The 16,867-nt window shown below is 44.5% G+C and overlaps 1 long non-coding RNA gene across 1 annotated transcript; it reads left to right on the top strand.

Moving 5' to 3' along the window:
• Positions 1-8,068: 8,068 nt before the first annotated feature.
• On the top strand, positions 8,069-15,526 carry LOC127778811 (uncharacterized). The gene is made up of 4 exons (XR_008018573.1): positions 8,069-8,192; positions 8,469-8,535; positions 8,629-8,683; positions 15,063-15,526. It is a non-coding gene; the product is annotated as an uncharacterized LOC127778811 (long non-coding RNA).
• The last annotated feature ends 1,341 nt before the right edge of the window (positions 15,527-16,867 follow it).

A 16,867-nucleotide genomic window follows, 5' to 3' on the forward strand; every position in this document is an offset into this window, starting at 1 on the left:
AACACAAAGATATAAAGGATACAAAGCCAGACATATATAGTTAGGTCTGTTTTAGGGTGAGTCTAAAATTCTGAGAAGCAGCTGGTGAGAATTTGAAAAGCTAGAAAACCTAGCTTTTGACTTCTTATAATCTGAGCAAAAATCTCAAATGTTTGATTTAAAGAGAATTTGTAGCTGCTAGAAGTTCCTCGAAACATGCCCTTAGTAACTTCTGATGTAAGAATTGTACATGAAACAACTTTGATGTTTCATATGGGAATCAACTTTATCCTTTTTTCTTTTTTCCGTCCGAAAACGTATACATCTAGGATCTTGCTTTCTAGGACCTCTAATTAATATGCAAACTCCCCTCTATCTTTTCCCTAAGAAATTATATCGCACTCCTCTATCTTTTCTCTAAGAAATTATATCGCACTGTAAATTTTCTCTTGGAAGAGGTTGCTTAACATTTGGAGCTTAGGAATTATCCTCCGAAACTATGTACAGTATAAGCTAAGTATTGTATAGTACTGGCTTGAGTAAAGCCTCATGGACGTAGCAATTTGAGACTAACATTTTCTTAAGATCGAATGTCATTAGCCCTGTTTATAGTGAAAGCGAAACGTGAGACTAACATTTTTTAGAAAGAAAATTACAACTCGCTAACACATGTGACAATGTCCACAGAATCACAGTCACACATGGACCACCTGAAAATGAATGATGGTAGACACACCCATACCCATCATGACCCATGCTTAATTAGTAGATTATATTTGATTATATAAATTATGACACGGCCGGCAATCTTCTGCATGTTAAACTTGCAGTTTCCATACATCAAAAAGCAATGTATTAAGCACATATTATTATTAGTAGTAATAGTAGTACTACTACAAAGTTCACACCAGTGGTCAACTGCAAACTGTCAGCTGCATCTCCATCCAACTTTTAATATATAACACTGTTAGTTTTTACTCATATTTAACCATTTGCCTTATTCATTTTTTAAAATATGTGAAAATGTAAGTTATATTTAAATTACCTTTAATGATAAATCGAGTTATAACAAAACAAATAATAATGTCGGTGATGTGGGCCCGGGGGTATCAGTTCTAGAGGGAGGAGGCCGCCCCCCGATACCACGTGGCCCTCCCTGGAGGGGAGTCAGGCCCGAGGTGGGGTGGCGGCCACTCCTTCCCAAAGACTAGTCGGAGGAGGCTGCCCCCCGATGCCACGTGGCCCTCCCCGGAGGGGAGTCAGGCCCGAGGTGGGGTGGCGGCCACTCCTTCCCAAAGACTAGTCGGAGGAGGCTGCCCCCCGATGCCACGTGGCCCTCCCCGGAGGGGAGTCAGGCCCGAGGTGGGGTGGCGGCCACTCCTTCCCAAAGACTAGTCAAAGGAGGCTGCCCTCCGAGGCCACATGGTCCTCCCCCGAGGGGGGGAATCAAGCCCGAGGTGAGGTGGCGGCCACTCCTTCCTAGAGACTGGATGGAGGAGGCTGCCCCCCGATGCCACGTGGCCCTCCCCCGAGGGGAGTCAGGCCCGAGGTGGGGCGGCGGCCACTCCCTGGCTGAGACTAGAGGGAGAAGGCTGCCCCAGGCGCCACGTGGCCCTCCCCCAAGGGGGGATCGGGCCCGAGATCGGGCGGCGGCCGCCCCCTCCCATGACTAGGGGTCGGGCTCCCACGACCCCCTCTAGGTCACCATGTACGGTGGGTTAAGTGTCCGCCTCCAGGTGCCCACCTACCCGTATTGATGGCGGCCCGAGTAGTCGCGCCACGCCGCATTTAATGCGGTGTGCAATGCACTCAACCGGTCTGTGACCGGTCGAATGACCGATGGGACTGGGGTAGTGCGCCTGTGCGCTGCTCGTGTGTCAGGCGACGTGCAGCCTGACATGTCCCATCAAATAATGATGGTGAGAGGTTCTCATCCTCTTATCCCAGCCGGAGTCGGTTCTCCCGCTCTGGTCAAAGCAAGGCTCCCGTTTCCCGGTGTAATAGGAGCCCAGAAGTCCTCACCCATTAAATGGTGACTGACACGGGCACCCCCCGTGTCAGGCGGCAAGATTTGACAGGCCTCGTCATCAAGATGACGTGCGCTTGCTTCCCAAGTCAAGAGACAAGACATGCATTTAATGCAAAGATTGTAATCCTTCTCCACTAAGTTATGTTTTTTGGCCCATGTGGTAACCCCTTAAGATATAAAAGGAGGTCCAGGCCTAGTAGGAGGGGGGGCTGGAGCCCCTGATGATCAACACCTTCTACCCCAACAAGAAGATCTTGTAATTTCTCACAAGATCAGCTAAGCACAGGAGTAGGGTATTACGCTTCTCAGCGGCCCGAACCTATATAAACTCCTTTTGTCTCATCATCTTGGAGGGGGATAACTCCCTCAAGATGACACAGCTTCGCTCACCAAGCCCTCGAATCTCACCCGCTGCCCCCAGCCGAACTCACAAAGGGGGGCCTCACGGTTCCCTGGTGGAGGAGTTCAATCTCCGACATCTGGCGCGCCAGGTAGGGGGCGCGTTTGTGATTTTTGAGGTTGTTTTGAGCGCCGGCATGACGAGCGTCACGGCGCCAATGCGGGGGAAGGCGTAGCCTCCTCAGGAGTGTCGCGCCACCCTAGGCAGGGGGCTAGGCCCCCCCACATCCTCATCAGAAAAGGCCAGCGGCCAGGCTTTTATGGCGAGTCTTCGGAATGTCCGATGGTCCCCAAAGTTCCGGCCCAGCCTCACTGAGAAGTACAACGGCGGCGTCAACCCCTCCGAGTCCCTCCAGATCTGCACGACGATCATAGAGGCGGCGGGGGGTGATGATCAGGTCATGGCGAGCTTCTTCCCCATGGCTCTTAGGGGCCAAGCGTGGGGTTGGCTCATGAACCTGCTGCTTGCCTCGGTCTACTCCTAGGAGGACTCTTGCAGTTGAGCTCCGGGTGCCGTCGAAGCCCGGGACCCCCTGTGCTGGCTCTTCCGCAGCGGCTAGCTTTGGTCCCGCCGGCTGGCTACGGTGCCCGGCCCGGCTCAACTAATCGTCCTGTCAAGTTTCAAGTATTTTCAATTTTTCAATTCATCAGCTTGAAATCTTATATTTGATTTCCCCCCATTCTATTCTCATGGCCCTGCGACGCTCGCGTGTTACGCATTTGTTTGCTCCCTCGGTGGTAAGAGCCCAACCCCTCTCCCATCTACATGAACGATTCATCACTAAGTGTAGGGGCTAAGTTTTCTAGCCTTATCCTAGCCTTAAGTTGAGCCCTGGGTGCCGTCGAAGCCAGGGACCCCTGTGCTGGCTCTTTCGTAGCAGCTGGCTTTGGTCCCACCGGCTGGCCACGGTGCCTGGCTCGGCTCAACTGTGGACGGGGATTGTTGGCTCTGGAGTTTTTCGGCTCTCACACTCGTGCGGAAGTAATCGTCCATGTGGGAGGAAAAGAGATTGGAAGGAGGCCACCGAAAGGAAAGAGCGAACAGAATGTGTAGCGTGGGGATGCAGGCTCATGGGAACCTGACCTCGTTTGCTAAGTGGTCGCAGCGTTTGCTAAGTGGTCGCAAGCTTCCCAAATGGTTAGGAACCCATGGTGGGAGGCCCTCTTTGAGCTAACGGTTTGAAAGGTCACGACATGCAACCAAGGTTTGTGTTTGCTTCATTCGTACAAGCGATTCTTTGCTATAAGTGTGGGGGGCTACGATTCCTAGCTCCATCCTAGCCCTGCGACGAGCTCTGGGCGCCGTCCACGTCTAGGGCCCCCTGTGCTGGCTCTTCCGTAGCGGCTGGCTTTGGCCCCGCCGGCTGGCTACAACGCCTAGCTTGGCTTGATCGTGGGTGAAGATTGTTGGCTATGGAAAATTTAGTCCTCGCACTCGTGCGAAGATAATCGTTTGCATAGAATTATTATTGCTTATATTTATCTCTCATCTCTTCCTCGCGGTCCCGCGGTACCCACGTGTCAAGCGCTGGCTTGCCTCCCTAGGTAACAAAAAGTTTGTATTCGCTTTATCCATCCAAACGATTTTTTGCTAAAAGTGTGGTGGCTACGATTCCTAGCTCTATCCTAGCCCTGCATCGAGCTTTGGGTACCGTCGACGCCTGGGGCCCCCTGTGCTAACTCTTCCGTAGCGGCTGGCTTTGGCCCCGTCGGCTGGCTACGGCGCCCAGCTTAGCTTGATCGCGGGTGAAGATTGCTGGCTATGGAAAGTTCAGTCCTCACACTCACGCGAAAATAATCGGTTGAATAGATGAAGTAAAACACGAACAGAGGTTAACAAGAGGCAGGGGCAAGCGAGGTACGCGACGTGAGGTCGCGGGCCTGAGAGAATCTAACAACGTTTGCTGAATATATACAGAAAATAAGTTCACAGCCTAAGGTACGAGCTGGCGAGTCGCCCTCAGGCTGGGGCGAAAAAGGCGCATGGGTCCTACTGCCAGCAAAGAAAGAAGAAGAGACCGGGCCCACATATCATCAGACTAGGAGAGTGGCGTTAACCTTGACCACCTGGGAAAAGTTTTGGTCAGGGCTAACGCCGAGGGCTACTGTCGGTGATATGGGCCCGAGGGTATTAGTTCTAGAGGGAGGAGGCCGCCCCCCGATGCCACGTGACCCTCCCTAGAGGGGAGTCAGGCCCGAGGTGGGGTGGCGGCCACTCCTTCCCAAAGACTAGTCGGAGGAGGCTGCCCCCCGATGCCACGTGGCCCTCCCCGGAGGGGAGTTAGGCCCGAGGTGGGGTGGCGGCCACTCCTTCCCAAAGACTAGTCGGAAGAGGCTGCCCTCCGAGGCCACGTGGCCCTCCCCCAGGGGGGGAATCAGGCCCGAGGTGGGGTGGCGGCCACTCCTTCCTAGAGACTGGATGGAGGAGGCTACCCCCCGATGCCACGCGGCCCTCCCCCGAGGGGAGTCAGGCCCGAGGTGGGGCGGCCACTCCCTGGCCGAGACTAGAGGGAGAAGGCTGCTCCAGGCGCCACGTGGCCCTCCCCCGAGGGGGGATCGGGCCCGAGGTCGGGCGGCGGCCGTCCCCTCCCGTGACTAGGGGTCGATCTCCCCTGACCCCCTCTCTAGGTCACCATGTACGGTGGGTTAAGTGTCCGCGTCCAGGTGCCCACCTACCCGCATTTATGGCGGCCCGAGTAGTCACGCCACGCCGCATTTAATGCGGTGTGCCATGCACTCAACCGGTCTGTGACCGGTAGAATGACCGATGGGACTGGGGTAGTGCGCCTGTGCGCTGCTCGTGTGTCAGGCGACGTGCAGCCTGACATGTCCCATCAAATAATGATGGTGAGAGGTTCTCATCCTCTTATCCCAGCCGGAGTCGGTCCTCCCGCTCTGGTCAAAGCAAGACTCCCGTTTCCCGGTGTAATAGGGGCCCAGAAGTCCTCACCCATTAAATGGTGACTGACAGGGGCACCCCCCGTGTCAGGCGGCAAGATTTGACAGGCCTCGTCATCAAGATGACGTGCGCTTGCTTCCCAAGTCAAGAGACAAGACATGCATTTAATGGAAAGATTGTAATCCTTCTCCCCTAAGTTATGTCTTTTGGTCCATTGGTAACCCCTTGAGATATAAAAGGAGGTCCAAGCCTAGTAGGAGGGGGGGCTGGAGCCCCTGATGATCAACACCTTCTACCCCAACAAAGAGATCTTGTAATTTCTCACAAGATCAGCTAAGCACAGGAGTAGGGTATTACGCTTCTCTGCGGCCCGAACCTGTATAAACTCATTTTGTCTCATCATCTTGGAGGGGATAACTCCCTCAAGATGGCACAGCTTCGCTCACCAAGCCCTCGAATCTCACCCGCTGCCCCCGGCCGAACTCACAAAGGGGGGCCTCACGGTTCCCCAGTGGAGGAGTTCATTCTCTGACAAATAAGAATAATAGTGTAATATTTCAATAAGCCGAATAATAAAACACGTGTTAAAAAGTTAGCATTGTTACCTACTGAAAACCGGAGGTAGTAATATGCTCCGTCTAGCAGCGGCTTTGTGACTTAGTAGAGTTTAAACGTTAACTAGTGGTAGGTTAATTATTTGGTTAGTTTCCAGAGCTCTGAGACTAATTTACATTTTTACAGAAGTAGATAGGGAAAATAAAGGTGCCATCGTCATATATTTTCATCTGGTGTCCAACTGTCTGCTGTCTAGCCGTACCACACTTTGGCTTTCAGTGGGGGTAGGTTGCACTCATCCAACTAATCTATTGACTTTTGGTACGATGAAGTAATTAACACAAAGGTTAAAACACACATGGCAGTTAAACACAGAGTCAGTGTCAGTCTCATCTCTTTGTCATCGAGCAACAAACAGTACTATGTAAACCGCTAATTAAGTTGCTTTTGCTGCATCTATTACCAATCAGATGGCAGAGCTCCTTCCCGTTACCTCAAAAAAAAATTACAAGCAGTAGAGCTAGAATTAATCCATGATAACTTTGGAGATTAGTGTACTCCCTCCTTTCGTCTTAAATTAGTTTATGTTTTTAGTTAAACATTTCTAACTTTAATAATCAAATTTTAAAAATTTAATAACATGTGAACTATATATCATAAAAGAATTTCTAATGATGGATGTATAAGCATAATCAGTTTTTAGAACATGATGGTTAAGTTAGAATTGTTTAACTTACAAAGGAGTAGTTTGTTGTGTGTCTCCGAAGTATCGGTTTCAGCCAGATCATTCTCTGCAACTGTAATCGTCGCAGCCGTACATGTGTGATGTATATGATCTCGATCATCCGTCTTATATCTGAGGTTGTATGATTGATGGCCTCCTTAATTAATTAATTAATTACATTCTGCATGCATGCTTGATGTGCTTTCTTTCATGGAGAAAAGAAACTAAGAAAGACAGTTTCGTTGCCATCAAGGCAAGAATAATCCCATCCTTTCGATCAGCTTTGATTCGCGAATATTAGGAAAGAATCTAATATCAAATAATATTAAATGATTAGAAGGGGTGAGGCTTCGAACCCGGATCGTCTAGCCCACCACCTTGTGGAGCTAGCCGGAAGACCCCCCGGGTGTTTTTCTCGATCAGCTTTGAAGAAGGGCATTTCTTTGTCTGAAACATTATCCAGCCTTATTTCACCATAGGCCATAGCTAGTTGCATGCAACTTCGTCCATGCATCAACATATGTGCTGCTTTCATAAAGAGCACGATCGATCGATCGATCGACTTTTAGTTTACATCCGTGATCGAATCGAGAAACGTAATTAACTTACTAATAATAATGCCAAACGAATGATGTGTTCACTATTCACATGCACATATACACACATGGTCGCTTTCTGGCTTTGAGTTTCACATGCATGAACAATTAATTAATTATTAGTTGGAGAGATTAATATAATTAAGAGAAACATGGATGGAATCGTGCGTATTGCGTGAGCTGCAAGGATCGGTCGATGCATGGCCCGACAAGGTTGCCCGGCAATGCAAGCGAGACTAACACCTTGTAGTGGAAAAGAGAACAGTGACAGAAATTTTGCAAGAAATTCTACAGGCTCAATTATGGTGCATGTTGTTTTTTCTCTTAGAAACTATGATAACCCATGTAGACGCTCACAACACGTACACACATACCCCTATAAACACACATACACACCTTATTCTTATAACCACATTCGAAAAATTAGACTGGTATATTTTAAGATTAATAAAATCAACATTGATATCTCGTCATCGACAGATATGATACTTGTGTATGAATATGTTCGAAATAACTAGTTGTGACAGCATTGCACAATCAGCAGAACCTAGTAAGCGTCCTACTAGAACAGCTGCAGCACTACGACTGTACAGCCACAATCTAGCTGAACCAAACATGAGAGGCAAAGTAAATTGTGCCCATCCCCCACAAAAAAATAAAAGGAGAGAAATTCTACGGTCAAAAGAGGCAGGGTGCCAGGGTGGGCCGCAACTGTCCTTAAGATAGAATTTCAAAAGGGCCAATCATCAGCCCACCGATCAATCCGGCCCAATTCTATCCCTACACAAAAGAACCGATCTCCCGTGTGGCCGTGTGTCGTCGCGATCGAGTCGACGTCAAACCCAGCCCAATTCCACCAAAAGGGAAAATCACAAAAGAAACCGATCGATCTCCCGTGTCCCGTCGCGATCGACTCGACGCCGACGCGGCGCTGCCGCGCCCAAAGCTTTGCCGTCGGCGGCCGGCGGAGCAGCCAACTGCCTGTCCCCAACGGTGGCTCCACCGACGCAGGTAGGTTATCCTCGCAAGTCTCTTGGGATAGAGTTTGAATTTTAACTTGAATGTTCGTGGAGTCACATATTTTATCTTATTATTTTTTAAAATTTTTTATAACTATTTAATTCACATGTAAGAAATGGATGGAGTGTTTAAAAGAGTTTCCCTAGTCTCCTGTTGGATTTCGGTATCCCTCAGTTGCATATATGATTTGCTTGCCTGATGAATTCGGCGTGGTCGTGTCGTTAACCAAACTCGGTCTCTAAATCAATCTCATCTTCCATTGATCAGTCAGAGGGGAGAAGCAATGCCACTTCAATTGCTCAGCTCATTCGCCATGAAGATCCTGCGTGAAGGAGTAAGCCGCCTTCTCCTATAGTGTCATGTCACCCCCAAATTCCCAATGCAAAGGCACTGATTGATTTTATTGTGCGATTGAAATTTTCATCAGGGCCTTGCTAATCATGATGGAACATCCATCACCAGTTCACCACTAGGCTTCTGAGGTACTCAATCCGTTCCAAAAAATAAAAAAATCTATGTGCTGCAATTTACACTTTGTTTTATAGTAATAGGCTAGGCTTGCTCATTCCAGTTGAGGAGAGAAATCGACAAACCTGCCTTCCCACGGCACCTAACGATGGTCACCGTCTTTCTTCCCACCCTCATCTCCTCTCAATCTCCCTCTTGCCACCCAAACATCGCCGCCTCCTGCCTTTCGAGGTGCTCCAACACGACAACGAGGGGGTCGATCCGTTGGAGCAGAGCTCAATGGCCAATCCAATGTACAACTCTTCGATCTGGTGGTGTGCTACCAGAGATCAGAGTTGAGACTTAATCTGGTGCCATGGAGTTCTATCTTCGCTGCGAGGTTCTCGTGGCGGTAGTTGGTCGCTTCTGCCTGGCTAATGGCAGCGAGGGTCGACGGGTTGACTTTGCTAAGGTTATCAGTGCCCACCACGTTACTGCTTCCTCCACCTAACGAGGAATGTTCTTTACCTCTCTCTGCATATTTTCTTCGTGTCCCCTCATCCTTTGTGTTCTGCTCTGTATCGTTGATATGCTTTTGCTGTCCGATAGAGCCATACGATGATTTTAAGGGATAGGGATATGGAGCAAGCTTTTTTTTTTTTGAAGATTCATTCTCATTGAAGGGAAGACGAGTTAGAACATGATTGTTGCTAGATTGACTGGCTAATATTTGTTGTCCAACAAGTTTTCTTGTCAACTTCTCTCTCCTTTGTCCCCTGCAATGCCCCCTATTTTGCTGTGCAAACCATGTGACAACTATTGCTGCTGTGCAGCTTCTTTGTTCACTACTGTTCCTATTATTTTACTTTTGCTGCTTTATTGCCATATTAGTTAATTAACCTTGAGTATTTGGGTGTTGTTTTATAGCTTCAGTTATGGGAGGAAACTGAATGCTTGCCAACCAGATTTATCTTATGTAGAGGATTGCAAACTCATAATGCATATACTCTAGGTTTGTCATGGCCTGTCTTGAGTTTCCAATATTTTTTCTTACATTTTTTTCTTTTGTTGTCTTAACTGATCTCACACCATTTCTTTCCATTGTCTTTATCTAGATCGCCATTTACATGGTTTTCGTCGTTACCACCTAATTCTATCAGAGGTTGGGTCGATTTGGAAAAGCAGTTTCACAAGTACCCCCCCTCGGGGGGTTAATTTTTTATCATCATATTTGGTTGTGACTGCATTAAATGCTTAAACAAAATTTCTATCAATGAAGCAGCAAGGCACACATGCGATGCATCGTACGAAGCATTTCTGCCATAGCCCCACCTAATATGACGATCAAATATGATTTTTTTTGAAAATATGATGATCAAAAGTGAATAGGGGGAGTATTTCTTTGCTGGAATCCAGGAGATGAAGCTATCATATTTGACTTCGATCAAGCAAAGATCTGATGAATCAGTGCCAGATTTTATTCATAGATTCAGAGATATAAGGAGTAGATGTTATACTCCGAGTTTAATTGATTCACAGTTGGCTGATTTGAGGAATTGTTGGGGGCCGATTAAAGACAAATTTTCTTCATTTGCTTTTGAAAGCTTGGCTCATTTAGTACAAAAAGTATCGGCTCTTAAACAACGCTTCCAGAAGTCTTTGACAGAAAAATTTACTAAAAAGGCCAACAATGTTAACAATGTATGGAATTAGGCTTCTGACTCAGATCAAGATGAAGATCCAGATATTAGCTTGATAGAATGGGCGAGGATAAAAATGACAGTTGTTGGTCAATGGGTTAAAGATATTGGAAATGAGTAAATATTTGATTTTGACATCAACAAAGCCAATAGGATATTTGATCTTCTATTGCAAGAGAAACAGATCGTGTTGCCTCAGAATCACATGAATCCATCAGTCGAGGAGTTGAAAAGGAGAAAATATTGCAAGTGGCACAATACAGGATCTCATCATACTAATGAGTGCAAAGTCTTCAGACAACAGATACAATCAGCTATAGAACAAAGGAAAGTCAAATTTGATGATAGTAAAAAGTCGATGAAGATCGATGGACATCTTTTTCCATTAAATATGGTTCATCCCTGAAGATCTGAAGGAAAAAATAACAGGGTAATTCATCGGACCAAGGTTAACTCAACAAGTTTGATCAACAAATATCAGAAGAGGCAAGAAAAGAACTACTATGAAGATGATAGATATTGTTTTGACCCACATTGGGATTGTGAGTTCTTCAGGTTTTGTTGGAATAAGGGGATGAGGTTACCGAAGATTTTTCGGGTTGCAGTGGTGGAGAGATAGCTTATGACCAGGAGAATTCTTCTGACCGATATGAGATGAAAAGTTCACATCAACTGATTCAAAAGAAGCTTCCAGTTCATTAGCAATTGGATCCGATCCATGAAGATTATTTTGAATATGAAGAGGAAGAACATGAAGAGAAAGGGCAGTAACCTCAATGGTGTCCTAGTGAAACTTCTACTAAAAATCAAAAAAGAAGAGTTCAAAGATTGAGGAATAGGTAGCAGATGCAAGAAGTGGAGGAAGAAATTAGTCATCAACTGAATAGTCCAAGGAAGGAGTGGCGCGTGAAGATTACAATTGTCAAGATTGATAATGCAGGAACTTCGTCCTCTATAAACATGGTTTTTATTTTGCCTGCAGAATATAAAGTTTCCACATCCGATGAGGAGGTTGTTGAAGTATCAATGGCGTAGTTAGTGTTGTCACCTCAACAAGCAATATTTGACAAGCCTGAAGAAACTAAGCATCAACATCTTAGGCCTTTATATATTAAGGGCTTTGTCAATGGGAAGCCGTTGTCAAAGATGTTGGTTGATGGAAGAGTTCCAGTAAATTTGATGCCATATACCACTTATCGGAAGCTTGAGAAGACACCAGAAGATTTGAGCAAGACCAACATAGTACTCAAGGATTTTGGTGGGAATTGATCAGATGCCAAGGGAGTATTAAATGTGGAGTTAACAGTGGAGAGCAAGACTATTCCTACAATTTTCTGTCATTGATGGAAAGTGATCATATAGCTTGTTGCTTGGAAGGTATTGGATTCATGCTAATTGTTGCATTCCATCAACAATGCATCAAAGTTTGATTCAATGGCAGGGAGACCAAGTAGAAATCGTGCAAGCAAACAGGTCAGTTAATATTACTATTGCCGATTTGTCTATTTGGGAGATGGATGAAGTTGATTGTTTATCATAAAAAACAGTTCCCTCCTGTGATGCAAGAATCACATATTAGCTATATTGCATATAGTAGTACAAGTTCATATAAATGCCCATTTGCATCTGTCTATTGGATTGTCTAGTAGCAAAGGGCATTGAGTTATGCTTGAGTAAATGTTGCATGCATTTTAGATATTATTGTTAGTTAAGCTACTAAAGGGTAATACATTAAGGCCGATGGGCCAATTAAGAGGGCTAAAGAAAAAAATATCTCTGTAAATATCTCATCAAAGGTAAAAAAAAAAAAAAGAAGGTAAAAGGCCACCAATCCTAGGGTTGGAAACTCGGATTGTAAACCTATAAATAACCCCCAAGGGGTGCTTTATAGGGGTTCATATTTTTTGGGAAATTAATATATATAATTACCATTTTCATGTTCCACTCACTAAGAGGGTGCTTTCTAGGGGATCATATTTTTTTGAGAAATTAGTATATAATTACCATTTACATGTTCCACTCACTAAGAGAAGTTTGTTGTTCAACAACACAAGATATCAGCATCTCCATAGGAGATATAGATTAGTTAAAAACATACAACATGTTTGATCCACAAATAACTAAGGTCGCAATACTTCTATAAGAATTATAATTTTATTTCATGAAAATCAAGATTAGTTGAAAACTTTACAACATTGAAGTTGTCCATAGAAAAACATGCCATATCACTGTTTGTTTTAATGTGTTTGTGGATTAATGTGCATAGCAATATGAGAGTTCACTTAGAGTTAAAAATGAAAGTGAGTTTACTTAGAGTTAAAAATGAAAAGTGGAAAAAATTGTGAACAAACCATACATACTACTACTTCTTAATTTAATACCCGTTTTAATATGACAATATTATGTGCACTAAATAACAGTCTTGCCACGAACTTTCTGAATTTGCAGCTACTTGCGGTCTGTTTGCTGTTGTCGGTAGTGTTGAGTCTGTGCACTTCATGTAAACTAGAACATTACAATCTTTGTCTGAATAATAAATATTGGATTGCAATCATTGGGATGGAAATTGTGTATGTGGTGGCAGTGCATGCCAGGTGCTCATGTATATACAGATGAATGGCCTCACTACAACTTTGCGCTATCCATACTGTGCAAAAAATGCTGGTGCAAGTACAAGGCAAAAGTTGCCCGCATATCTGATTTTACTCGCGCAGAGGTAGGGGAGAAGGGGCTAATGCAGTCAATCTTCAACCGGTTGTAGTGTATATTGATGCTAGTGGCTTGGGCTTCGTGAGAAATTATGGAGACATAATCAGATATTGCAAAGAACAATTGACAATATTGTGCTACTTATTGGATACGATACAGCTGGAGAGGGAACCAAGTACTGGAGCATTAAGAACTCCTGAGATAAGGGGAGATGGGGGAACTCCTGGATAAGATGAGCAAGATGTGATGCTAGTGGCTTGGGCTTCGTGAGAAATTATGGAGACATAATCAGATATTCCAAAGAACAATTGACAATATTGTGCTACTTATTGGATACGATACAGCTGGAGAGGGAACCAAGTACTGGAGCATTAAGAACTCCTGAGATAAGGGGAGATGGGGGAACTCCTGGATAAGATGAGCAAGATGAGGGATATGAGGATTTGGTTATTTGGAGAGAGGTATCGATGACCCAAAGGAACATGTGGTATTATGTAGCGTCCGGCTTATATTCTTGCATGAGTGACCTGCCTGCATCCTAAAGGTAAGCTTTGCTCAGTTTTGAAGTTGGGTTGGATTCCTCATACTATTTTTCTATTTTAATATCATTCAATATTTGAGTAACAGTTATCATATATATAGTAACAATAGAACAATGTATAGGGTTATGGATAACACATACCCAATAGTCGACTAAACTCGGTAGGACCCACTGTATAACAAGTCTTATACGGAATCATACCTCGTATATAAAAGGAGTTCAGGATCCATATTTGTTTTCCAAGTTCTATTTGGACAAGGACAAGAGGATATCTATGGGTATAAATACAAAACCTCCTAGGGGGAGAGAAAAAGACAAGCCAATACAAATTAACACGCTCAGTCAGAATAGGCACCAATACATGCCACCAGACACCGATATCAGAGATAAGCCAGACAGATCCAATCTGGTGCCATTAGAGGCCGACAAGAGGGATCTAGCGCTATATCTGATCTCGCCGAGTACATATTTGAGGAGGAAGACTACCCCGTCGTCAACTACGTGTTGGTGTTCCATGCCGCCAAGTTGACGATGACTAGAAAGGTTATCTCAAATATTGTACTTATATGATTCTAATGAATAAGAGCAACACCAGCTTCGGCCAATAGGAGTAGGGTTATTACCTTCTGGTGAAGGGGTTCGAACCTGTATAAAAATCCTTGTCTTCGTCTCTTTTATCTCAATCTCGCATATACCCTGGTACCAATGATCTCCATACTATGCAAACACCATAGTCATGATCTAAAACATCGACAATGGCGCGCCTAGTAGGGGATTTTGATGCTTCAAGGTTTCGATGAGATGGGTTCAAGAAGACGGATTGTCCGACAACAAACAATTTGGCTATAGGGGGATTCGACCCAACCGAAGTGCGTTCTCCGATGGATCGGGATCCTCATCATCTTAAGCTTCGTCGCCGAGGATTTTTTTCGACGAGGATACTTAAACGACTTTGGCCCTGGGAGATCTGACCCGACCAGAGTACGTCCCTTGACTAGATTGAATCATCGTCGCTAACAATTTGATCTATCGAGATCACCCAAGCTTTAGGGCATGTGGCATACCAGAAGATTTCAAATATATATGATTTCAAACGAGTACGCATCAAGGTAATTGGTAGATAGGTTTTTTAATTAATCTACTAGTTCTGTAGATATATCCGGCATGTATCTACAAGGTACGCAATATTTTATATGCAATTTACCGTACCTATTTTTTAGTTCTATACGATATTGTCAGATCCATAATTTGTTATGTTTACCTAAAGCATGTTTTTTATACGATGTGTATTGCACGAGTGTTTCCTGTATTAGACTAACTACGGTCTAGTACCGGGGGCTCGCTATGTTTCTGTTATATAAGTCATGCTTGTTTATGGTTTACATAATACCCGATATTTAATCTGAATCTGCTCGTTATACCTGATAATACTAGAAGACTCATACAGTTTTTTAAGCTCATTAGCGAGGAGACCATGAAAACGAGCTACGATGAGAGGCTCAAGAGCTCTAAGCAGACTGACGAGGAGGCTATAAAGTAAGTGGCCATGAAGGTGAGCCACGAACAGTGGATGGAGTGGAGCAAACATACATAGAAAATTGAAGTGGAGAAGGCTCATCGCTTTGAGATATTCAAGGCCAATGTCGAGTTGATTGAAAAGTACAATGCTGGAGGAATGCTTACCCCTGCTTATTATGATTGAGGATGTTGACATGATTTAGTTTGGTGTATTATCAGTGGTACGAACTTAAGTTAGTTTGAGAGTAATATGATGATCAGTGTGCACTTACTATTTGTTGCACTTTTAAGTTAGTTTCTGTATAAAATTAAGGAATAAACCGGAATCTAGAGGAACCTTTGTAATGTTATGTATGTTGTGTTATGACTTCTGAGTAGCACAAATTAACACTATCAACTGCACTATATGGTAGAAAGTGGAAAACCATCTTCTTATGAATAATAGGTTCAGTTATATATATTTGATCGCTTGCGGAGTGGTTTATCAGATCAATGCATGCTGCAAGTCATAACCTGTTGGCGTTGACGTTTATAACTCGGTCTTTGTATATTTGACTTTCTTTTGCTGAGAAATACACGTGTAATTTGTTGAACTGGTATTTTCAGCATTTCAAGTGATGAACCTGAACTGAAAATACTGAAAGTCTGAAGCTTGTCTGAATTTTCGCCGGGTCGAATATATCTGAATTTCAAAAACAAGCAGCTACAACCAAGATTCAGATTGGAGAGTAGTAGTAGTAGTTCTTTTAATTGTGTCTCAAGTATCTGAGAATAACGCTAGCTGATACCTGATCATGCTCGATCCGCAAAATGTACAGCCATACGTGCATGATGTGTATATATAGAGAGATCGATCTGTATCTGGAGATAGCAATAATGATGGATGCATCATATGCATGATGAACTGAACTGTAATTACGTTGTTTATGCTAACTTCAGCTGCATCATCAATCCCTTGGTCCTCCTATGCCTGTTTACTGCATGTTGAGGATTGAGTTCAGTGTTGGTCAAAAGAAAGACACTTGGATTTAAACCTAATGGTTCAGGTATTTTTTTACACATTGGGTTTTCCTGCTTGAACTGAAGAAATGTAATAATATCCTTTGAGTAACAAATGTGAAATCCCCGCTTGCATCCTGTACTAGCGCGTATACACCTCTTATCTAATCATTTGGGAGCTGCGATGTGTAATCATTTGGGAGTAATAATTGTAGGGTCAAAAGGGCCGTGGTGGGCCGTAAATGTGTTTATCAACCCAGCCCAACCCCCCCCCCCCCCCCCCCCCCCCACCCGCCCAAATCCCACAAAAAAAATCACAAAAAGACTCGCGATCGACTCAACGCCGCCGCCACACCCAAAGCTTCGGCGACCGGCGGAGGCGGAAGAGCCAACTGCCTGTTCGTTCTCAGCGCAGAGGATCCTTGCTAGTTTCCTGTTCGATTTTAGCTTGCCTGATGAATTCGACGTGAGAGCCGTGTTGTTAAGGGTATGTTTGTTAGAGCTCAGACTCTTAAATTTAGTTTTAGAAGTTAAGTTTGGAGTAAAGTTATGGAGCTGCTTCAATGCAGCTCCACCTCTTTAGTTCATTTTATAAGAACGCTCAACCCAGTTCTACTCTCATTTTACGTATACCTAAAACTGTTTGCCTGAACTCCAACTTTAGTAAAGATAGAGTTGAACTATGACAAACAGATCCTAAGTGTTAACCTAACTCGACATCCTATTTGTAAAAATGTAAAAAAAAAATGTAG

This window comes from Oryza glaberrima, chromosome 7, assembly GCF_000147395.1.
Source record: "Oryza glaberrima chromosome 7, OglaRS2, whole genome shotgun sequence".
NCBI classification, from domain to species: domain Eukaryota; kingdom Viridiplantae; phylum Streptophyta; class Magnoliopsida; order Poales; family Poaceae; genus Oryza; species Oryza glaberrima.